This window comes from Paramisgurnus dabryanus, chromosome 1 (assembly GCF_030506205.2).
Source record: "Paramisgurnus dabryanus chromosome 1, PD_genome_1.1, whole genome shotgun sequence".
NCBI lineage: Eukaryota > Metazoa > Chordata > Actinopteri > Cypriniformes > Cobitidae > Paramisgurnus > Paramisgurnus dabryanus.
The window spans coordinates 55762166-55779247 of record NC_133337.1 but is presented as its reverse complement, the minus strand read 5'-3'; positions in this window follow the sequence as shown (position 1 = coordinate 55779247).

Sequence of the window (17082 nt, the reverse complement as noted above, 5' to 3'; positions counted from 1 at the left end):
TGCTTTCATATTTTCTCCTTGAGTTGTGTCTGACAAGAATGACAAAGATGAAATAGCTTGCTTGGCAAACCTGGGTGTTTTGTCCTTGAATATGTTTCTGGGTCATTCCTTAAGAGTTGACCGTAGTATACTTTCTGCACATTGGGTCTCATTCACTGATATTTGTATCAAAGTGGTCTTGCTCCTGTGCAAAGCATCTGAATATTTCATATGGACATGCAATTAGAAATGCAGATCGCAAGTAGGCAATGTCCATGGGCACTTGTTTTTTTATCTTTTTTTCTGTATACTTGTACACCGTATCAAGGCAAAAGTAGAAGAAGCAGCTTGTTGTGTACAATGACGGAGAATCATCAACAGTTTTGTAGGCAAATAGACAGTGACTGCAGCTCCTCAGCTTGGTCCATCTTTGTTTGTTTTTAACGTCGTAAATGGAAATGCAAATTTTTTTGAACTAAGGGAGGGGTTTCTAGCGGATCAATCACAGCGCTTGTGGTCTGCGTAGAATTGACGCATTAGAACATTTTTGGAGAGGTGCGCATCAGGCTACGCCGTAGGCTAGGTGAAGGCAACGTCGGTCCTGGAGTGGGGATGTCCTGCAGATTTTAGCTCCAACCCTAATAAAACCTTGCTAACCTGTTGTTTTCAGGTGACTTTTTAGACCTTGATTAGTTGTTCAGCTGTGCTTGATTAGAGCTGGAGCTAAACTCTGCAGGACAGCGGCACTCCTGGACCGACGTTGCCTAACCCTGCCGTAGGCAGTATTCGAATGGAATCAAGTTTTATGGGGGTCCACCCCATGACAAAGCAGCAAACCCAAAATTGCAACACATTACTACCTTTAACAAAACTGCATGATTTATGTAATACTAATGCGTTTTTGCCCAAATTTGTTTGTTTAAAGGTTGGAAACTTATTTATTAATTTTTTCAAAATATAAGGTTTGACTATATAGGACGTTAATAGCCTATTAGTGATGTTGTGGATTATCAAGTTGAGTGCAGGTTAGCCTACATTATTATGGGTGGGTTAAGTTGCTTTCTTTATTAGTCACTTAGTAGACTATTAATTTAACTATTTTACTCAAAACATCTGCTTCATTCGGCATAAAGCAGTTCAAATTATTTGAACTAAAAACAGTGTGCAGATCTTTTGTCTATTTTTTGATTCATCCTTTGATCTTGCACCTGGTTAAGACTTTTTCGGATGTGCGTATTTTGATCTTTCTTCAAATTATTTGAACTGACACCAGTTTATGAGGCAAGTGACAAGAAAGGCAGTACTTACTGTAGGTAACGCTAAGGCTTCACTTCATACATAAAGATTATTATTTTCAACGTTTTTGGTCACACTATAATTACTTTTTGTTGTTGTAATTACCATGACTCAGTTTTGATGACTTTGCAACAGGGGCAATTCTAGGTTTTTAAAATTAGCCCCCAATGCCCTTAGCCCCCAGTGAGGATGTGATTTAAAAATATTCCTAAGCTGAGCGAAAAAAAAAAAAATATTCTCTATTTTTAAAGTTAGCCAGTTTTCTTATTTAGCTTCACAGGATTAGAACTAAGCAAGTAATATATGAAGATGCACTTAGCAATGGGTGTTCACATGTTTAAAGAGAAACTACATAGCCTAAAAATAGACTTCACATGTATTACTGTAAATAATTAATTCACAAAATTGTCTGCATCCTAACAGGATTAGTCAGTGTTATCTTTACTAAAATAAAAATATCTGGGGGGTCCCCCTAAGTATAATTTTTACTTCTTATAGGGGGTCCTGGATCCCCCAGCCCCCCCCCCTCAATTTGAGCACTGGTCATAGTGTAGTGTAGGGTATGGCATACACTGTAAAAAAAATTCCTTAGAAATTGCAGCTGGGTTGCCGGTAACTTACCGTAGATTTAAATTTATGTTTTTTACTGGCAACATTTTGTTCAAAGTTAAATTAACATTAAATATTTACGAGTCTTTGTCTTTACAGAGTAAAACTAAAAAAACAGCATCAAGCAAAACATTCTGGGAAACAAAATCTGAAGCAAAAAACAGAAAAAGGTTGATGATGATTTCTGGTTCCCAGAATGCTTTGCATGAGGCTGTTATTGTATAGTTTTATTCTGTAAAGATAAAGACTTGTTAATATTTAAAATGTATTCAACTTTGAACAAACTCTTGCCAGTAAATAGCAAAATTTTAATCTATGGTAAATTACCGGCAACCCAGCTGCAATAACATTGTAATTTCTACAGAATTTTTTTACAGTGTAGGCTAGGGTGTCTCTGCATAGGCTACGTCATACAATCGACGCAGAACTATAAATTTGAGTTAAATCACTATATACAGTGATATCTGGAAGTTGTGGTACTGTTGCAATAAACGCCTCCAGTTCAGTTCAACTTTTTTAGCTGTCAGACTGTCATGAATCATGTTTCTTGAGCCTTAATTCTGACGCATTGAGGTTTCTTGTCAGTTTTTTTACATTGCATTTTTAATACCATTAAAATGTCTGTGATTGTATAATTATTTAATAAGATATTTTACACTCAGTTCCTTTGATGTACCCAGTGGCATGTGGGCAGGAGTAGCCTTATACATTATTATTGCGGTGCAAGTAAGTGGTGCTTTGGTAATGCATTCTTAATGCATCTCGCCGAAACATGCTGACGTTCTGATCGGAGGGGTCAACTGTGCTTTTCTCAGCTTGAACAGCAGAGAAACTTACACAACCTTCAATCCACATACCATGTCCCCTTCTCTCAGTACAAATACAGCTAATGTTAATCCTGACAAGAGTCTTGGTTTTTATTCTGGTGTGCTTTCGCACACTCCCTCCCTAACCTCTCTCTTTATCATTTAAAATTGATGCCAACTCCCCAATGGCCTTTCTTATGGAAGCAAAGAGACTTTGAAGTTTGGAGGACTTCTCTGAAAAGCCCTCAGGCGTCTCCTTCAGAAGGCTACTGCTACCATACCCCCCCAACTCTCTCTTTCTCTCCCTCGATCGCTCTGGATATTGAGAGGAGAATTCACTGCTACTGCGGCACATTGAACAAAACTTGAGAAAGGGCATGTCAACAATTTCAGCTTGTTAAAAACAGTGTAAAAAGTAATTAAAAGGACAGTCTTTTAACTAGTGATATATTGAATTGCCCTTGGATAAATCTTTTCAAGGGGCCAATAAATCTTTAAATTTCTTGTTTGTAATGAAATGACAACTCGGATGTAAAGCCAAAGTCTAACAGGCAGTAATATGACCAATCAATATTCATTTTTAAATGTGAAGTTATGTGTCTTAGCACATTATTGAGCGGTTTCCCAGACAGGGCTTAAGCCTAGTCCCTTTTGATTCATACCAAAATGCTTTTTTGCATAGATGTGTTTGACAAATGAAAACGTCTCGGGTTACGTATGTAACTGTTGTTCCCTGAGAAGGGAACGAGGCACTGCGTCTCCCTTGCCATACTGCCGTGTCCCTGTAACGTCATCTTTGGCAATTTTTCAGATAGTAATATACTTCCTGGCTCCTACGTCACCCTATCTATGTCGTTAAGCTTCACCATTGGTTGAATTTGATATACACATTCAGACGCACTTACCCTTGGAGGCATCCCCAAAATGTCACTGCAATGATGTAGCGCGAGTTCCCTCGAAAGGGAAATGTAACAATGTATCTATTAAAGAGAACGCAATGTAAACTTGCTCTCACTAGACATGTGTCCCTAACATTTAGTCCTTGGATTTGAGCGTTTTGGACCTGGAAAGTCCTTAAAAAGGTCCTTGAATTTGAAGTTAACTAAGGTGTGGGAATCCTGAATATATCCATAACATATGTGTTGCATTCCATTTTATCAATTATCTTTATCAAATATATCAAATATGGCAAAACCAATGTTTCCAGTTTTCACACCTCACACTTCACATCACATCAACTCCGCTTCACTGGTCGTCCTTTTAGACGACTTTAGGAGCAACATTTTCTTGCTTGTCCTTGACCCTTCACAGCAGCAGGCAGGTAATGACTCCTGATAAGTTAAAAATGGCTGCAGGAGATTGAAGCGAGTAGTATGTAGAGGCATTATTGGGGGTTTCCTAGCCTGCCAAATTGAAGTCAACTCTGTTAGATGGGATATCCATCTCATTACATGGACCCCAAAACAAAACACAAACATGGAAACAGGGAAACACAAACATGTTTAAGCTGACCCTCTTTCGAAAATGACAGAGATGGAGAAGCTGGCAGACATTTTTTCTATGATAGAATTTACTGAATTAAATATCTCTCTTCCCAGTGCTTGGTCTCGATTTAGTTGCTCTTCCCAATCATGTGGAATATTAAAATTAATTGAAGTGTCTTTAAGTTTTTTTTCCTAATATGATAAGGACAACATATAAATCATGGCAATGAACAGCATCATCAGAATAAAGCAGTCTTTGTGAAAAGATTATGAAGAGGCAATTAATAATATTAATTAGTTCTAATAGAATGATTCAAGATAGTGTAGATGCATGAAGCGAATATTCCAAAAGCCAACAGTTTTGTAAATGTATATTCATTTATTAAATAAGTAAGGGATAATGTATGCAGACGATTGTAAGAGGCTTATTCACAAATATCACACTGAAGGGGCTTATTTTATGGCTACCTGTAAATTTTTACGGTTACAGTATTACACGACTATTTACCTTATAAGTAGTAAGGACAATTAAATATTGATTTAAAATATTTTCATATTTCATTTTTAACGAATGCAGACCTTCCACGAGGAAATCCTTTTTACTTTTACTTATTTGGTGTAATAATGTGTAAATTTAATGTCAAATATGTTAGTAAAATTTATATTTAAAGGATTAGTCCATTTTCTTTAAAAAAAATCCAAAAAGGACGATCCGACGTTGTTGTATGTGGAATGATACTAATTAATGTCTTTGTGTCAGTTTATTGTTTAAAATGGTTTGCAAATGTATGTTTCATATATAACACATGACCTTTCAACGTCATTACACAATTACGTGAGGTCGCGCTGGCGCATTACAGGACCGGAGGAAGACAAGAAGTTGTGGTTTAAAAGTGCATATTTTTCATTTTTCTTGCCAAAAATGACAATCGTTTCGCTAGATAAGACCCTTATGCTTTGTTTGGGATCGTTTAGAGTCCTTTGACACTGCAATTTTAAACTGCATTAAAACTGTTAAGTGTTGGGGTCCATTAAAGTCCATTAAAATGAGAAACATCCTGCAATGTTTTCCTCAAAAAACATAATTTTCTTCTCGACTGAACAAAGAAAGACATAAAAATTTTGAATGACATGGTGGTGAGTAAATTATCCTAATTCTTAAATTTTTCTGTATTAATATTAAACTGTACCTGTGAAAAATTCTTTTTCAGCGGTTGTTATCTGGGAATAACAAACCTGGAAATGTTGCGACTGGCCAATCAGAATCAAGCATTCCAACGAGCCGTGTAATGAGATTGAATAAGAATTATATAAGAAATACTACAGGAAATCTGATATCCTCATTTAGAGAGCACTTCAAAAGCTTTTATGCTGGCATATGAATGCAGCCGGTGAGACTTATGGTGTGTCAGACAGATGAGGTTTTGATTTTTAATAAACCTTATTAAATCTATTTTGAATACCCATGGGTGATTTTATAATCAGTTTCCAAAATATTACACACTTCTTCAGATCACTGTTGCCGAGATCTCAGATCCATGACTAATTGTTTCACACTGGAGTAAAAACCTTGGGGACAACGTTGCCCATACAGGCCATTTACAGAAAAGCCCAAAGATGAACTCAAATTTGAGACTGAGACTTTTTACACGGTAAAAAGTAAAAAGTTGGTAACACCTAAAAAAATGAAGTTGTTTCAAATTATATGTTTAAAACCCCATTCACACAGCACTTTGGTCCAAGAAAATTTCCATTAAATTATCAGAGAGGCTTCTGTCTGAACACAAACACGTCCCGTAAATGTTTTGGGATCACTCCCATAAAGAGGACCTAGTTACATTGGTGCATATATATATATATATATATATATTTTTTTTTTAAGAATATTGTAATTTAAAGGCTTTATTTTTACCTGACATACATGCATGTCTAGTTGAAAAGTTATTGTTTGAAGACATTAACAAAAATTTCTGTAACACAGTGAAACCGTGGTATTTTGCTTAAGGTTATCATACCACCAACATCTCATACCGGTACATGCCTACACCAGACCTTGCCATGCTTTCCATAATAACAGTAGTAACCTGTTACACAACCACAAACTTTCTCTTTACTGCAAAAGGTTATTTTCCTCTGTATGTGTACATTGCCTGAGGTGTGTGGATCAAACGGAAATGCTCTTAAATAAATCACTACATCTTCAATGACATGCTGTCTGTTGTCATGTGTCTGTGCGTTAAGCTTTTTAAACACAGTCTGCTTGCGTTGAATTTTAAGTAGCCAAAGGAGAAAGAGGTGTAAATCTTTATCTCTAACAGTCTGAGGCCTATTAGATTTTTACCCTGCGGACACTGGCCTCCTGTGTCTCGCATAATAAATGCATATTGATTTTCATGTTCTGTGATATACAGATATCTACTTTATTAGATGTAATTGTCATTCTTCGGTGCAGACTTTAACTAAATCACCAAAGGCTTTATGAATTGTCGTTCTAATCATAGTATTTTATAGTCTTTCTGTATTTATTGGAATGGTCACACACACTTATGAATCCCTTCTAGTCTTTGTTTCTTCTTGTATAGAAAGCGTTGGCCTGTTAACAGAACAATGATATATTAAATTTGAAATTTTTATGGCAGTGTTTTTTGGCCTATAGAGCCTGTCATTTTAGCTGCCTCTCATTCTGTCTCCGAATGCATCAGCCTTTGAATCCTTCAAACGTTGAGAAGTAGCAAAGTAATCCAGACAGCATTTGATAGAGAAAGTCTTAAAGGAAATAAAAAGTAAAGTAAAAGGAAATTGTTAGCAGGCTGCTCACGAAAAAGACTTTAAAAAGAGTAAGTTAAACATTGCGTTCGATTCACACTCGCTTTCTGCAGAAATTGATCAACTAAGACAAGCGAATTGTTCCCGAGGAAACTCTGCAGCTGACATTCTCTCGGAGTGATTTCCAAGCATTATCAGCACAGTTGGGCATTACTGATGTCACCCGCAACATTACATTGACAGCCATATACAGGACTTTTGCTCATTTGACATCCTTCAGAATGACAGTTATGGTACTGTACAGCTTCGGGTTCTTCCCAAAGCTCACTGCCTTAATGAGCTTCCATATGGTTTTGAATTAATTGAATGTAGTGTGGCTGACAGCCCAGGTCTGGAGGGTAATTCTACTGCAGGGACACTGGTTACGCCCGAATTGAGACCTGGCAGATTGGAGTCCCCAGAGAATTTGACCCTCAACCCTCAATCCAAAAGTATGTCATAATTTGGACATTACCGACATAAGGGGGCGTTTTTCTCCTTTAGTTTTTTTTTTAATTGAGTGCTTTCTACCTTGTCCAGGATGTAATTTAAAGGTAGGGTAACAGATTTGATCCTGAAACATTTTTAGTTATGCTGGTTAAAAGTCTCCTCACATCCTGATAGCAATCACTGTGTTAAGTTGTTTAAATGTATTTGTAAAAATTTATGTCATCTGTGAAAGGCGTAGGACCAGCCCCGCCGCTCCCATAACGCGCATCACGCGCTGTGCGTAGGGCACCAGGTGCTGAGAGGGCACCAAAACAATAGCCTAATGAAAAAAAATTATAATGCTGATAGAATTTCATTAGTCTATAGAAATATTATTAGGCACTTTTTATCCATGTAAATGTTACAAAAAAGGGGGGACGAGATAATTTAATTGCGCTAGTATAGAAAGTATGCCCCCCAGCCTTTGATGGTCCGTGTCGGTTGATCGCGCGGGCGCCTGACGAAGTTTGACAGAGGCCGTTTCTCAATCTGAAGGCTGCAGCCTCCAGAGGTCGCATTTCTAGGCTGCATACATCATCAAAACGTTCTTATTTCGTAATATTAACGATTATGAAGTTGACTATTATTCTTAGTTAATCGTAAATTGTTTTGATATGCTTATGACTTGCTAATGTAATGTTCAGTTAACTAAAATAAACCAGGCTTGATGACGTATGCAGCCTGCATATGCGACCTCGCGCACGCTGCAGCTTTCGGATTGAGAAACGGACAGTCAGTAGGCAACTTTTGGAAATGGCCCGAAAAGACAGCAGGGGTCAGGATCGGAAAAAAGAAAAAAGATGAAACTGCAGGATGATGCCCGTGCATCACTTGCAGGTAAGTCCATCATGTTTAATTCCTAAATAAGGGAAATGTGCATGGGCTGCAGCTGCTGCTAATCGTAATGCGCCTCGATCTTGCGGTGCTGATATTAATGTTAGCAAACTATGTTGTTTTAAGTTATAACTTCAGTGCAAGCTAAATTGAGATTTTACTGTAAAACATTTCCTATGCATTTTACAAATAACTGACGGCAGCTGTTACTTTCTTTACTACGTTTTTTTAGATATTGAGCAGTTAGTTTATTTTGTGGTTTACGTGACGGTGGTTAAAACTTAGTTAATGTTAGCAGTCAGTGCACATGGTAGGCTAACAATTCCTGACTGTTAAATATATATATATATAAAATGTCATGATATGAAGCAAACATTACTGTGACACTTAGTTCTCTAAATCTTTGTAATATTTAAGAATTTTAAGTATTCTTGTTATTGATGTTTATTTAATGTAATTTATTTAAAGTGACATTGCACTTGGGAAAAACATGTCTGGATTATTTTGATAATTTAGGTTTGGTATTTGTTCTATTTTGCTATTCTATAAAAGTTTGCACTTTCAAATGTGTGTGTTGACTAAAGCTGTGAAGATTTTACTTTCTGTTATTAAGTTATGTTTGGTAATAAAAAGTTAAACTGGCAAAAACAAACAAAAAATTTCTCAGGGTCGGGGGCATTATAAAGGAATTATGCTTAGGGCACCAAAATGGCTAGCAGCGGCACTGCGTAGGACCAAAAAATGTTCAACAAATCATAGATTTCGGTCCGAACGGACGTTTCCTTTTACAGTATGTCCCTCATACGTAAGCGTAATTTGAATTCCCACCGCGCAGCTAGTCCACGCAGATACCATACGTCATCGGCGCGTTCACGTGCGCTCTGTCTGTAAACAGCGAGAACACCAAACTTTTCTGCTGAATTGACAACCTACACAGGAGCAACAAAACTAAATGCATCTTTTATAACAACAACAGCAAAAACTGCCTGGATCAGCAAGAGCAAAAATCCAAATTAACATCAGTAACTTTACTGCTTTACCACGAGATGCAAACAGCTACAGGAGGCAAAGGGTCTGAAAGGGTTGTTGCACTGTTTATTTTGGTAAGGTAGGTACGCGATATGTTTGTATTGAGATGGATTCAGATATTATACTTTGATGAAACGTTGTGTTGCTTATGAAATTTGTGTTTGTTTACGGATTAGCGTAACAATATAGTTACTACGTCTACAAAACCGAACGTGTGCTTAAACTAATTCTGATGTAAACCAGTTGTTTATGTTGGTTATTTTGGAAGTGTTATTCACTTTGTACTGCAAAGTTTTCTCACTGGTGAATGAGACATGAGACGTGACCGTCTCTGTGCGTGTTCATGTGTTTGGAAAGAGGCGTGACTTTGGAGAGCGATTTGACTTGAGGGTGGGATCGGGATTTCATTGCTAGGCGGCTACCGTTAGCATTTTTCATAATGTGTTACCCTACCTTTAACTTAGCAATAGCTGTTGGAGTGGTGAAAGATGATGTATATCAGCCTGATCTCATGAGAATTTGTATATTTTACATGTAGGCTAATGCGACTGAACTTAATCATGCAAAAATTTACGATTTTCATAAAGAAAACAATAACGAAACCCCAAAGCCTTACGCACCTCACCCCTACATCACAGGGGCAAATCGTACAAAAATGTCTGAATGTGGTCGTATGAATTAATACAAATTAGCCACCTCGTAAAATACGTATATGAATTGCCATGAGATAGTGTTGTTTATATAAGCTTATAAATGGTTCTGTGGGAATCAGAATAGAATTTATAACAATGTGGGAAATAATATTAGTCACAACATTTTCTGGTTGTCTGGTATTCAAGTACAAATTCATTACACATTCAAGAGTTTCAATTAAAATGTTAATCAAAAATTCAGATTAGATTCGGGAGATGTTTTAAATTTCTTTTTGCATGTGTACTAGCTTTGTGGAAATCCTAAATGTGTAATGTGCAAAACTTTCTATGTTGTTTCATCTCATGGTTGGATAACATTGGGCAAACCCGACCTTTGGGTTTAAATTAAAGGTGCAACAGGAACAAAAAATGTTCCTCTTATATTTTGATAGCATTGTCCTTCTGAACTATGAAAGTTGTTCATGGTGAATGATTCATGATGTTATCCAATAATGTTGTCTCTGGTCATCTCACTTCTGGTCAACTGCGCATTATGCGTTCTTGTGGAGGCGTGGTTTTGGATGGCCGTTACCAAGGGGGGGCATTAGGGGGCATTACCCCCCTCATATGAAATTGCGTGCCTCTCTAATTGTACAATCAACAGGAAAGGAACTACTGGTCTCTACAACGGTAACTTGAAAAAGTATCTTTAAAATTTAAATCAGATAATTTAACGCTAAAACTTAATAATATAAAACATAATAATATGACCAAAATAATATTTATAGTACAAAATCCCACAAAATAGCCCCTGAAATCCTTTCTTAGACTCGCCAATGGCAAGTCTCCAGCAGCATACCTTTCAATACATAAATATTTTGTTTTAGACGTTCTGTTTATTAAAATGAAAGAATTTGGTAGTTACTTATGGTACATAGTAGTTAATGATACAAGATGGTTATAAAGAAAGCATACAGTATTGTAGGTTTATATCACTCGTTATTCCTTCGGCGCAGCTGCGCATTCATCGTATGTGGTCTTAAAATCACATTTTGGGGGTTTGTGCAATCATGAGCTCATGTCTGAGAAAAGCTTGTGCACAAAGTCTACATGAAAGGAAATATTAAGTTCTTATAAGATTTTACTACTGCTACATGGTATGCATTGTTATTATTATTGCATTGTTGGTTGAACTAGGGCTGTCACGATTATAAAATTTGGCTGATGGTTAATTGCCTTATAAATTGTGCCGATGTGTGTTAGGGCTTTGATGGTTATGACAATTTATTGACTGTTTTATTGCTTTGATATTTAATTCTTATACATATTTTGGTTTGTTTATAAAATATATTTTTTAATACACATAACACAAAAGTTATTATTTAATGAATATATCTTTCAAAAACTAAAAATGAGTTTGTTCAGCCTGTTTCTCACTTTATAAAGTGTGCCCCCCATTCTGTATGTTCTGGCGACGACCCTGGATGGCGATTTTTGTATGGAGGGAGGGACTGTATGCCTTCAATGCTATCAGGCTCCACCGACTCCACCTTGCTGGGTTGTTTCAAGCCAAAATGCAAGATTGTTTCAACCCATGGTTGGGTCAGATTTTTCTAGATTAATTTAACCCAAAGGTTGGGTTTACACTATTTTACCCAACTAGCCAAGTGTATATTAAAAATAACGAAACACTGCAAGTTTATGCTACAACCCAAATTCATAATTGCTGTTTTGATAGAAAATTCATTGATTATTTTCTGACCCCCTGGTCTTACAAAATATACCAATGAAACAGTAAAACACAGATTAACGTGTATAATATACTTCTTTCTTTGTATTAGAGTAATGATAAAGCTGGTCTGTTTGGATTATTTCTCTTAAATGTGAAGGTGTATTCTTTGTCCCCAGGCTGACGCCAGAGTTAAAAGCAAACAGGGAGTCAGACAAGCAGACAAGCTGGAAGCAAGTGCTGCATTTTAAACAGCCTGGCAGCATCTCACCTGCTGATCTTCAAAGAGTTTGATGATGAATGAGTCCTACCAAAAATATTCAGGGTGAGAGAGTAGCACAGCGATCTTTACCAAAGTGCTTTGAGAAGGACATGATATTTACCATTTGACTTTAAAGTACGTAGTAGTGGATGTTTTGTATTTTTCTGGCACATATTAACATAGAATGCTTATTTTGACATTTTGTAAAGAACTCTTCAAAATTTTGATTTACCATAAGCTTGTGCAATTTCTATACTTTATTTTTACAGTAAAGGGGCAGTGGTGACTTAATGGTTACAGAGTTGGGCACGCAACGTGAGTTGCTGGTTTGAGTCTCACGGCCGGCTGAGACTGAGGTGTCCTTGAGCAAGGCCGCTGTCTCCCAATGCTACCTGGGCGCTACAGGGATTGCTGCCCACTGCTCCGGATGTTCATGAGTCACAGTGTCTGTGTTCACTACTCACTGGATGGGTTAAATGCAGAGGTCACATTTCAAGTATGGGTTACCATACATTGGTCATTACGTCACTTTCACTTAACTCACTTAAGTGTGCTGTACTGATTTCTTTTCACAGCATCAGAGAATACAACATTTACATGTATGCAAATGTAACTTACAGTGCATTGCAAAGTGAAGTACACAGTGTGTCCCTGGGAATCAAATCCATGACTTTTTGGACCTTAACACAATGCTCTACAAACTGAGCTACAGGAACAGAGTATACTGTGATAGTCTTTAGCTCTTTTTACACACAAATTAAAGTAAACAAACACAAAAATTTGTCGGGATTAGTCCAGGTTTGATTTTTGGTTAATTCACTCTGGAATCACACATATACCGTACCGCAAAGATCTGGTAAAGACATGACTTATTTAAAGTCCTGCACTTTGTAGGCCTTTTCCATAGCCTTTGAAGTTTTCTCTTTCCAGAAACCCTGCGTGTAATTTTTTTTTGTTTATGACAAGACATTTTTTTGTCATGCATGACATGTTGATGTACATTTAAAGGGCTACTAACCTAGGTCTCTGGTATCCCCAGAATGTGTCTGTAAAGTTTCAGCTCAAATTACACCACAGATCTATCACTATACAATATTAAACATGGCCATTTGTGGCTGCAATGAAAAACGTCTCGGTTACGTATGTAACCCTCGTTCCCTGAAGGAAGGGAACGGAGACGTCACGTCGTGACCGACGAATTGGGAACTCGCTTAGAGAGACCAATCTGCTTCGAATACTACTAAAACGCCAATGAACTTGGCATTGAGATATTTGCATAATGCTGGCGCCGCCCTGCCAGGTGCGTATATAAGCAGCAGGTGCAAATATGGAAATTAGCTTCTTTTTCGCTGAGAAAGCCGGAAAGTGTGACCGGCCGATAAACAACAGGGAGCAGCCCTGTGGCGACGGGACGTGACGTCTCCATTCCCTTCCTTCAGGGAACGAGGGTTACATACGTAACCGAGACGTTCCCTTTCAGTCGGTCACTACGACGTCACGTCGTGACCGACGAATTGGGAATCCCTACCAAAACGCCACTGAGGGCTGACCTCTTCCAGTGTCTGCGTAAAGCCCTCCGGTTCCACTTAAGGATAAGGAGAATTAGGTTTTAAGGCAGAAGGCCGGGCACTAGATGTTCCTTTAACCCCACAGTAGTGCCAGCGACTGGGAAGCGCCCTATCTGAGTGGTATAGGGACGCTGCGGAAGCCACCGCCCTGTTAAGGGCTATTGGTGGGCGAAAGTCAACCGTAGTTGAGGTATAAAAGACAGCCGTGGCTGTGTAAGCAAAGCAGAGCTCTGCTGAGGGAAACGTGGGCTAGTAGGATTAACCCCACGGAAAAATACTCACAAAGGAACCCGGTGGGATGCAATGTGGATGCCCAAGCCAAACACAGGTTCGCGAGGATGCAGCTAGTGAGAGGGTGGCAGCGGATGCTCCGCAACATCAGGCTGCCAAGGCAGCGGAGGAAGACAAAACAAATTATTACGCATTTTTGTCCTGAAGGCCTTCCATACTGACAGTTATTGTGTAGCGTCAGTCGGAGGCTGCAAGCCGACCTGCGAGCCTGTTCTCTGTGCTTCCCCTAGCGAGGAAAGAACACGAGAGGAGACAGGCTCGACACGAACACTGTAAAATCTAATGAACGTATTAGGTGTCGCCCAACCAACAGCTCTGCAGATGTCTGTTAGCGAGGAACCACGAGCGAGTGCCCAAGATGAGGCAACACTCCTAGTAGAGTGAGCGCTCAATTTAAATGGACAAGGAATGCCCTGCAGATTATAAGCCAGGGCGATAGTATCAACTATCCAATGAGACATCCTCTGCTTAGTGACAGCTTTCCCTCTCTGCTGAGCACCGTAACAAACAAAAAGCTGGTCTGAGGTCCTGAGGCTTTGTGTGCGATCCACGTAAAGGCGTAACGCTCGTACGGGACATAATAAAGCCATGGTTGGGTCTGCCTCCTCCGGGGGCAGCGCTTGCAAGCTCACCACCTGATCTCTGAAGGGAGTGGTGGGAACTTTGGGCACGTAGCCTGGTCTGGGTCTGAGTGTTACGCTCGAGACAGCAGGACCAAACTGAAGGCACGAATCGTCGATGGAGAATGCATGAAGGTCACCTACCCTCTTAACAGAGGCCAATGCTAGCAGGGTCAGAGTTTTCATTGATAAAAACTTCAGACTCACAGACTGCAAAGGCTCGAACGGGGGTCCCTGCAGGGCTTTCAGCACCATGGACAGGTCCCAAGGAGGAATAGAGGGAGGGCGCGAAGGATGTAGCCTTCGTGCGCCTCTTAGAAATCTAATAATTAAATCGTGCTGGCCAACCGATCTGCCGTTTATTAAAGAGTGATGTGCAGATATAGCGGCGACGTCAACTTTAATGGTGGAGGGTGACAGCCTACCATCTAACCGGTGTTGGAGGTATGTAAGCACAATATTAATGGGGCATTCTCGGGGTCCTCGCGTCGCGAAGAGCACCAATCGACGAAAAGGTTCCATTTAAGCGCGTAAGCCCGTCTAGTAGACGACACTCGAGCCGCGGCGATGGTGTTAGATACCGCTTGCGATAAATCACCTAAACCTTGAGCACGCTCAACGACCACACATGGAGATCCCACAGGTCGTGGCGCGGGTGCCATAATGTGCCATAAAGAAGGTCCTTCCTCAGGGGAATCCGCCAGGGAGGGGCTGTCGCGAGGAGCATCAGTTCTGGAAACCAATTCCTGGTCGTCCAGTAGAAGGCTCTCCTCGTCCTGCCTGACTTTGCACAGAGTCTGCGCGATTAAACTCACTGGTGGAAACGCGTATTTGCGCATCCCCCGCGGCCAGCTGTGTGTCAGCGCATCCACGCCGAGGCTGCCCTCGGTAAGTGAATAAAATAAGCGACAGTGGGTATCGTCCGGTGACGCAAATAGATCTATCTGCGCACGACCGAACTTCTTCCAAATTAGCTGGACCGTCTGGGGGTGGAGTCGCCATTCTCCGGGGCGCGCAGCTCGGGAAAGCGTGTCTGCCGCTGTATTGAGCGAACCCGGAATGTGAATGGCACGAAGGGACCTCAGATGCTTCTGACTCCAAAGGAGGAGATGACGGGCGAGATGCGACATGTGACGAGAGCGCAAACCGCCTTGACGGTTGATATACGCAACGGTCGCAGTGTTGTCGGTGCGTACTAGTACATCCTTACCTCGCAGCTACGTAGCGAAGCGTACGAGTCCCAGATATACAGCCCACAACTCGCGGCAATTGATATGCCAGTGCAGCTGGGGTGCTGTCCACACCCCCGAAGCTGCAAGCCCGTTGTACGTGGCTCCCCACCCCGTGTTGGATGCATCTGTGTGTACAACAGCATGCGAGTAAATCTGTATCATGGAAACCCCTGCTCTCAGAAACGTAGGGTCTGACCACGGGGTGAATGTTAGACGACACGCAGGTGTAATGGATACACGGAGAATGCCGGCGCGCCACGCTCTCCTCGGGACTCGATCTTGAAGCCAACGCTGAAGCGGTCTCATATGGAGCAGCCCGAGCGGTGTCACAGCCGCGGCTGCTGCCATATGTCCCAGGAGCTTCTGAAATTGTTTCAGAGGGACCGCGTTCTTTCCTCGGAACGAACCGAGGCAAGTCAGAATCGACTGGACGCGCGCTTCTGTTAAACGTGCCGATAAATCGATCTAGTCCAGTTCCATCCCGAGAAAAGAGATCCTCTGCGAGGGACAGAGTTTGCTCTTTTTCCAGTTGACCCGAAGACCCAGACGGGCGAGATGCTGAAGCGTTAAGTCTCTGTGCTCGCAAAGCGTCCCCCGAGAATGCGCTATTACAAGCCAATCGTCGAGGTAAGCCAATATGCGAACACCGCTCTCTCTCAATGGCTTTAACGCCGCTTCCACTACTTTCGTGAATACACGGGGAGAGAGAGACAGCCCGAAAGGTAGAACTTTGTATTGGTATGCCCGCCCCTCGAACGCAAAGTGGAGAAACGGTCTGTGGCGAGGGAGAATGGACACATGAAAGTACGCGTCTTTCAGATCTATTGCTGCAAACCAATCTTGGGGGCGTATTGACTGAAATATCAGTTTCGGCGTTAACATTCTGAAGGATCGTTTTTGGAGAGTCCGGTTCAGAACGCGCAAGTCCAAGATCGGTCGTAACCCACCGCCCCTTCTTTGGAACTATGAAATACGGGCTGTAAAAGCCTGAGCTCATCTCGGCTGGAAGGACCGGCTCGATCGCGTCCTTCGCCAGGAGGACATCGAGTTCTGCACGCAGTACATGTGCATCGGACGCTTTCACTGTAGTGAAACGAACGCCCGAGAATTTGGGTGTGTGCCGGTTGAATTGAATTTCGTAGCCGCGGCGGATCGTGCGTAAAACCCAACGGGACGGGCTGGAAAGCTGAAGCCAAGCTTCCAGAGACCGTGCGAGGGGAATTAACGGCACTACCGGAGAGCTCGCGGTGGGGCAGACGAGAGGAACAGGTGAGACTGCCGATGCGCGCGCCGTAGGAGCGCACGCAACTACAGTGTGTGTGTGTGTTGTGACACTGACCTGAGACCGCTGAGGGTGCTGGTGGTCCGGTCTCCTCAGCGGAGAGCTCAGACTCCTCAGGACACCTGCTGGCGATGG